Genomic DNA, 8,506 nt, shown 5'->3' with positions numbered 1-8,506 from the left:
TGCTGAACCCAGGCAGGCAGAACACAGGAGCACTGACATCAGCAAAAAAAAGCACAGCTTGCAGGGCAAAAAAGCTTAACCCAAAAGCTGCTTAATCTTAGCCCCCTGCCTGAGTGAGCTTTGCAGCAAAAGGGGCAGGGAACAGCCTGCAATACGACAGTGGGCACTGAGGGACAAGCCTGGGGCAGGGCATAGCAGGGGGAGTGCAGGGTGGTGAAGATGAGTAATTTGGTGGAACATGACAGTCAATACCTCAATACAAGCTTCTATTCAAAGAAGAGTAGCTTAAGATTTGAGCCAACAACATTCTTCTAAGGTCAAGTCACAAAAAAGAAAGACTTTTGGGGTTTTGTGGGTGAGATTGCTTTGTATGGCAGGTGCTTTGCATCAGCTTTAGATGTCCATGGGAAGGACTATGCTCTGGAAGGAGTGATTTATTACAGTGCGTACACCCAAACAGAAAACCAGGAGCTTAACATGCACCTGAGTGTGACGCTCTGGCGTTTGCTGAGCTTTCCTTCATTACAGAAATATGTCCTTCACAAAGCATAGTCGGGATAAAGAGACTCTGCCAGCATTGTTTGACTTCTTTCTTGAATTTGTCAATTCTACCTATTCATAGTATAGAAAAACATGAATAGTGGCAACAGATTTCTGCACTTCTTATTCAGACAAATATAAATGTAGTAGTAATAGGCAATGGTTATAAGAATATATGAATTGAATTATGACAATTTAAAGGACCCATAGCGTTGACTTGAGGATCTTTCAGGGAATCCTGTGTGTCAGCTGTCCACAAACAGTATCTGGAAAGCCCAGTTGTTCCCATAAGCATGGCTGCATGTAGACATGAGACAACACTGCTAATTTGGTCATGATCACATCAAACTTCTGTCAGAAACACTAAAACCACCTTCAAATGGAACCCGATGGAAATGCAACAGCACATTTTTCAGGAAGCCTAACCCTGTCTGCAGGCACAAAGATAACATAGACTGATGCTACAAGAAACATTCATTCTCATACTGTGCTGTAGCAACTGCAGGCAGAAGCTCCTGCCAGTGTTCAGGAATATCAAGTTTTTAGTGAAAATCAGGTACTTTCCAAAGTCATGCTGTAACAGGATCGCTGCCGCGGCAGGGTGGCACTTTTACCCAGAGCTCCTGACACTGGGGTGTGGCACAGCATTGCTAAGCAGGACTGCTACTCTTTACCTTGCCCTCCGACATGGTTCACATACAAGGACATACACATAACCCCCAGGAGCAGTATGAAACCAGGTAGCCTGTAACTCTCTCAGTACAAGTGTGTACAAAGAGATTATCAGTGGAGACACATATGTCATTTCTGCTGCTGCCTCTAGTGTGCCACTAGGAGGCAAAAGCCCCACGAGAGTGGGGAGGAGACAGGAAGAGAAGTTTCAGTGAGAAAACCGTGCTAACATTGACTTTCTCTTGCTGAGCACTCCACGTATTTGCATGTCTTGTATATTACAGATACACAGAGCAACACTATTCTGACTTAAGAAGGAGACTGTCAAACTTGCTTTAATGATATTAATTCACCTGTCCAAAGGTGCTCTCCCATGTACTTTTTTTGCCTCTGTATGTATGGTTTAAGGATTGCCTGCCCCACCAGTCATTTGTCTTTTCTTCTCCCGCTCCCTTACCACTAATTCTGTCATGCTGTCTCACCTGTTTTGGGATCATATAATAGACTAAGATCACTAAAATGAAGCAGGTTAAAAACAACACAGAAAGACAAAAAAGATACTTTTATTTTTTATCATGTCAGTTCAATTTACACCACCTTCAACAGTGATACTAACACAGTTGTGGAGGTAACAAGATCCTGACTATGATATTTTTTGTGAGCATCAAATTGAAAAGCCAGAAGTGTTCAGATGGGAGTGCTTGAACTTTCAAACCATTTCAGAGCACTGGACAACATCAGTAGATGAAAGATACTCTAAAAAGATGGACTACCACTTACTCAATGAGGCTCTTTTTCTCCCCTTTTTTCTTTCCTCTATTTTTGAAAAATTTCATTCCTAAGCAGCCACCTTTCCCTAAGGTACATGAAAACAGAAAGTTGAATAAATGCTCTGATAAAAAAAAAATACGTAAGTCTGCAGTCATAAAAGTTGCATATGGGAACAGTAACACACTATTGCTATGCTGGGATTTAGATGCTGGTTTTGGTCTACACAGAGTCTGGAATGGCATGGTTATATGTGACAAGGCATTATTATTGATATTCTTGTCTTGCTTGAACATAATCTTGTGATTTTGTTGCTGCTGCTGCTCTTGTTTTTTGTGAAAAATAAAAAAAGCAAAATATCTGTAAGCTGTTTTCAGGCTTGCAGGTCCTGTTCATTAAAATATTTATTCCTTCCAATTCTTTCTTCACCTAAAAATAGCTAATTCCCCCAAATCACTTGCAAATGTCCTTCACAGAAATAAGTGGATAAAACAGAGAGGATCCAGGAAGCTGCTGCACCTGCAAGTGCAGAATGAAGCATGTGGTAGACATTGCAGATGGGCAACTTTCACAATAATTTCACTACATAAATGGTTATTTTCATTGTGTTCATGGCAATTTATATCCTCAGCAGCATTCTATCAGTTAGGGATGTATTTATATCTGTGTATTGGATGAAAAAGAAGATGACAGGAACTGTCGAGCATTCAGAGTTGCAAAGATGAGCTCGTTCTTTGATCATTGCATGATTTGTCTAGCATTGATACTGTGCACAAACCCTTGCAGCAAAATGACTATATTGCTAAGTTAGCACCTTAACTCAGTCGTGAAGACCACCAGATAGAATAGCAACAGTCACAAAGTCTAGTCTGCCTTAGTAAGCGCCTCATCATCAGTTATGGTTGTCTATTTTCACAAATAAATACGATTTTATAAATAAAATACAGTGTTTACCAGAATGAATAGCATAAAGAACTGCATTTCTCCCACTAAGAAAAAACATTGCATTATGTAGCCAAAAAAAACAGTTATCACTGGCAAGTGGCAAATATAAAGCATGTGGCAGTATTTTTAACTCAAAAAAGCTCCATCCTGCGCTCTACTAAGCTTCTGAACTAGGCAAGACAGAAGTTTTTGTAAAATTAAGCTGGAAAGATCAAGCACGTATTTTGACACCTAAAAATGTTTTGAAAAATACTAAGTTGTGCAGAAGGAGAAGTGATAGGCAATGAGGAAGAGTCAAAGAACCTTTTATGAAGCTCAGCGACATACAATTTTTCTTCTACAGTCACATACCCGTGCAGAGGTCCAGCAACTCACTGAGCTGTATTTAGTAGAGGGTTCCACCTTTGTGGTTTGGGTTTACCTTCAGCACAAACACAGGTTTAGAATGTCTCGTGAAGCTTATTTTCTCGATAACAGTTTTTCCTACCCTGTATCATCCTTCAGACTCTGATTTGTTCCATGAACTCACAGGCAGAAGGGCAGAAGAAACGTATGATTGTAGTTTTTAAAAAAAAAACTATCACCACACAGCAAAAGCTTTAAAAAAAGTGGTCAACAGTCTCCTGAGGTCCTACTGGCAAAGGCAGGATCAAGCAAACACATTTGCTGCCACCTGATGTGTGGGAATGTATGCAGTGATTCTCAACTGCTGGCAGGGGACTAGACTTGATGACCCAAGAGGTTGGTCTGCTCTTGTCTTTACGCTTGTAATTACCACACACATTTCATTAGCCATTATTCTGTAAAGACTCAAGCTTGTATGCACCCATATAGCTTCATGGGACTCTACAACATGGGGTAAATGCAACACTTTTAGATGTGTGGTGAATATTGCTGATGGCTGCAGCCAAACAGTCTGAACACATTTTAGTTCCCTTTTCCCCCACCACTTCTTGCCTAATATCCTGAGGAGAGCAGTTTTCTCTACTGATTGTGATAATGAAACCCACATGCAGCGTTCTTATGCAAACCCTTGCTGAGAAGCAGAACTCCTCTGAGCAAACAGATCAGGCCATTACGGTGATATACCCGTGGATTGTCTGATTGAGGGAGCCAGTTTTTCTGCCTGTATCAAAATATTGGAGAGCTTTGGGGAATCCAGGTAAATTGTTGTACATGTTTGTCTTAGAAATAAATGTGCAAAGTTCCAGGAGAAATAGGGTCAGTAAAAGGTATTACATAAAGCCCCATGTAACTGGAAATTTTAATTGTAGATTTTACTTACAATTAGTTGTGGACCTGAAAAGATGCCAAGCTGACAAAATGGACTTTTCTTTCTGAAAGCTTTGTGTTTGCTAGTAATTCTTTTTTCATTATTTGTGGCTGGTTTATTTGTGGGTGGGGTATTTTGTAATATACCATACTCTAGGTTGAGATATCAATGTACGTATTTTGTTTGTCATGGGTCATGGAAAATATTTTTATTTCCAGTGGTGAATCAGAATGGTACTCAATGTCTTAAAACTGTCTTAAAAATTTCCTTTAAAATCATATGGGATCTTGAAATTCTAGAAATAAAGGTAGGAACTTTTTGGTAGCAGGAACTCAAGTTTTTCTTCCTTGAGACTTGGAGATGTTACATTAGCAGAATAACCAGAGGCAAATCAAAAACATTCATAAGGCAGTGACTATAATGATATATAAACAGGGTTCTGAGTGAAGAGAGTGCTTCATTTCTGGGCAGACTCACTAGGAAAATTACATTATTCTGAAAGCTGTTGATTAGCATATGAGAAAAATAATTTTAAAAGCCCAAATTATTAAGTATCATGAAACTCTGTGCTTATATAAAACCATGTTAAAAAAATCATAACCCTTTTTCAGAAAGGGGTATTAGTTAGTCTGTTTTTATTGGATAGAAATTCTTGGTGGAAAATTGAAGCTGCCAGGCTTCTGTTGTTGAAGGCTGAGTTCCCAATGGTTGATAGATTTTCTGATTTTGACATAAACAGGTACCAAAAATAAGCAAAAAAATAAAAGTGAAACTTTGTGTTGAACTTATCAGGATGTAGGATGAAGAGATGACCATGCATGGAGAGATGCTTTGGCATAGGCTGTGACAGCAGTAGTTTGAGACCAAGCTGGGATGTCATCTGGCTATTCTGGTCACACCCTATGCCTTCACTAGTCCTGGTCTCAAACTGGCCTGGAACAGATGAACTACAATGTCCTCTCATGTTCCTGCAATATGATGAAGTTGGTCTTATGGTTAAGTAAAAGATAAGAAAAAGTGACAAGAGAGGGGTGCGCAATGGAAAAGACACAGAACACAGTGTGATCAGGCTGGAACACGGTCTTGTCTAATTTTGACAACTGTATGTCCCCATAAGTGTGCTGGTTTTGTCTTGCTGGTGTTAGAGGGATGTTTGAAACGATGCTCTCCAGGTAACATAGAGGCTCTTAGCCTCTCACTGGGTAATACCTTAGATTTCTGTCTATCCTCTCCATCGTAGAGGTCTGCCTTTCAGAAAACCCTCAGACAGCTGAACAGCCTACCTGCATTCATAGGTACAGAATATTGCAGCATCTTCAGTCCACTTCCCAAATGCTGCACTCGCTATTAGAGTGAATCTTCTTTAACTAGTACTTATAACTAGACTTGAAAGGGAAGAAAAGCAACTTGGAAATGATGTATCTCTTCTGGAAACAAAGAAGTTGCATAATGATAATTCTGAAGTCTCTCTGTCTGGAAAAGGACATAGTCAAGCAATAATTTATCACAAATTCAGAATGGCAGTAGCATCTTGTTCAAGCTGCTAACCTCCCTCAAATCCATTAACTTCAGTAAAAATTAAATCAGGCCTTTATAAAGGTTGCCAAATAATTTTCAGTTCAGTATTGTCCTAAAACTTTCATACGCCATTTTCCTTGCCTTTTCTGTCTAGTTCCTTATTCTGTATATCCTGTCCATGGGTTAGAGCTCAATTCCCTTAGCAGTTATCAGCTTCTCTGATTATTTCACTGTCATAAAATTGTATATACACTTTTCTTCTTAAAGGGATAGCTTTATAATCTTTACTTCATTACTTTGTAGCAAACTCATCAAGATCTGATTCTGTTAAAAGATAGGAGTTTTTAAAAGGCTTTTTTAGACCCTATTACTTGGGAAAAGACAGGAAAAAGTTACAGGTGAAGAGTGAAAAGATGGATTTTTTCCTTTATAAGTCAGATCTGCATGTATTTTGAAGAGTTGCACAATTCCTTGTAGAGCCAACAGTTACATGTATTTCATTTGCATAACTAAGGATCATATGCACAGACATCTACTATTCCTTTCATTGATCCAGTGTTGCTGTTTGAAGAAGGAGCAACCACAAGGCGAAATTGAAGTGAAACGATCTTTCGGCTTCACCAAGATGGGAAAGTAAATAATGAGAGCATATTTATACCAAAACAAAACAAATGGGTTTTGATCAGGCTGCTAGTTGAGACTGGAATATTCACAGTAAATTAGCAAAGAATACGGTTGGAGCCCTTATATTTCTTGTGTTTGCATTACACTGTACTTCTGTACAGAAATGAGCAGTTGTATTGTAAATAATGGGAAGCTGTACTTGTTTGCACTGAGGTGTAATTAAGATCTAGTTGTGGAAGAATTCTGTACAAGTGTATCTTGGTATCCACGTGAGTCTCTGTTGGAGGCAATGGGAGGCTGGGAAAGCACTGCATATACAAATTCCCTTGATGAATCTACGGCATGGGAACTAAAACATGGGTGTTGTTCTAGATTTGAGCAAACACATTTGAATAATTCAACCATCTCATATGAAAGCAAATGCTACTGTGCACCTTATGTGCTGCTTCCAGTTCAGATCAGAAGCTGAAAAGCCAAAATATTTTGCCCTGAGTTTCTCAATAGCGCACAAAGAGAAAGTTCAGAAAATAACATGAATGCTTCTTGTATGAGACTCCTCTGTCCCACGGGCACTTTGCACTTTAGAGAGGAAGGGTAGGGTGAACTTAATCTCACTTCAGAATCTTTCCAAGTTCCCATTTCATGATTTACGACCCACTGTATATGTTAATGGAATAGGTGACTGCTGTCACTTCTGGGAAGGGAAACACAGAAACTGCGGGGATTACTCTGTGAACAGGGCCACAAATAAAAGATTCTCTCTTTTCCCCAGTTCCCCATCTGTCTACCTGGCCAGTCAGGTTGTGCATTAGTATCCACAATATGGCTTCTAGTATAACGTAGCTTATGAAAGCAGGAACTGGTGACGTACATTAAAGAGAAGCAGAAAGATTTCACAGAGTTTCTTATTCTCTTCTGATTCTTAGTGTTACTTTTACCACTTTCTACCCACTGTAAGTAAATGAGAGAGGCTACATTGCTGATTGTAAACCCTTCCACATGCCCAGGAGCTTTTTACTCTCGAAGAGCTTCCAAATCTGCATGACCAGGGCAATGTTTGTTCACAGTACTGGGAAGAAATTTATTAAAAGAAATCCATTGACAGTCCTAGCATGGCAGTAGTGAATGGTTGGAATCATAGAATCATTTAGATTGGAAAAGACCTTTAAGATCAAGTCCAACTGTTAACCTAACCCTGCCATCCCACTACTAAAACATGTCCCCACTGGTTCAGTGCATTGAAAGAATCCATGAGTGTAAATGGTCTTGCTATAGCAAAGATGTAGAAAACTTCTCAGAAACCATATATCATAGCAAGAAAAGTATCTGCAAAGCCACATTTCCAGCTTCCAAAAGGTCTACACGCTGAATGCCTCTTGTCCAGAATGTTCACATCACTATAGTTTGATACAGTATGTTCTCTTGAATTTCAAATGGAAGAGGTAGCAGAAGAATCAATTTATTGCCAGGACTTTCAAAATAAATGAGCTGCTGAGTTGGCCAAGCAGTTGATCAGGTTGTAATATATAAGTTTTGAAGACTTTGAACACTGAGGTAAAGTTATAGTATCTCTGATGGTTTAGATTTTGCTACAGAAGTTTAAAAAAAGCATGCAATAATGCAATAATACAAAGTCAAAAGAGGTCTGAGACAAAAGGCTTTGTTATTCTCTCTGGCACTGCAGTTAGCTTAACTTTCTATTTAAGTGGGCAAAATCAGTGCTTTGTGGGGTATTGTGGGAGAAATCTTGAATGATTAGTGATACATATACGTATCTCTGAAGTGTAATGCTGTGTGTGTGAGTGCATATGCGTCAACCAGCAGCAGATGGCTTAAACCTGATAATCTCCATAGTAAATGTGTACTTCCTCCCTTCCCTATATGTGCAGGAGAGATAACAATATGGTGCTCTGGGGATAAGTTTCATATATGTCTATCTTGCCTTGGCTGCATTTATTGTAAGTAACTTTGTCGTATAATACAAACCGTTTGGAATGACTGGTTTTCTTGGTGATACTGAAAGACTGGGAAAGTTAACTTTAAGTTGCAGAAGTCAAAGGTAAAGCTATTCCAACATAACAGGCAATTCATGTAATGTGATACAATCAAACGGAGGACAAAGGAGCAAAACTCTAATTTAGAAGCTTTTGTTAACGAAGTAAAAAA

At 39.1% G+C, this 8,506-nt stretch overlaps 1 protein-coding gene across 3 annotated transcripts in view; it reads left to right on the top strand.

Annotated features, from left to right (window-relative positions):
* FYB1 (FYN binding protein 1) overlaps positions 1 to 8,506 on the top strand; it is a 68,723-nt gene that overhangs the window by 13,825 nt on the left and 46,392 nt on the right. The window contains exon 1 of one of the 3 annotated variants that reach the window (XM_035902685.1): positions 3,947 to 4,087. The exons of the other annotated variants lie outside the window; for them this stretch is intronic. The gene's annotated coding sequence lies outside the window, so the exon portion shown is untranslated. Of the gene's footprint in view, positions 1 to 3,946; positions 4,088 to 8,506 lie in introns of those variants that run through there. 3 annotated transcript variants of the gene reach the window in all.

This window comes from Egretta garzetta, unplaced genomic scaffold, assembly GCF_000687185.1.
Source record: "Egretta garzetta isolate BGI_Z169 unplaced genomic scaffold, ASM68718v1 scaffold59, whole genome shotgun sequence".
NCBI lineage: Eukaryota > Metazoa > Chordata > Aves > Pelecaniformes > Ardeidae > Egretta > Egretta garzetta.
Note: the sequence above shows the minus strand (reverse complement) of the source record. Positions and strands in the feature narration are given on the sequence as shown.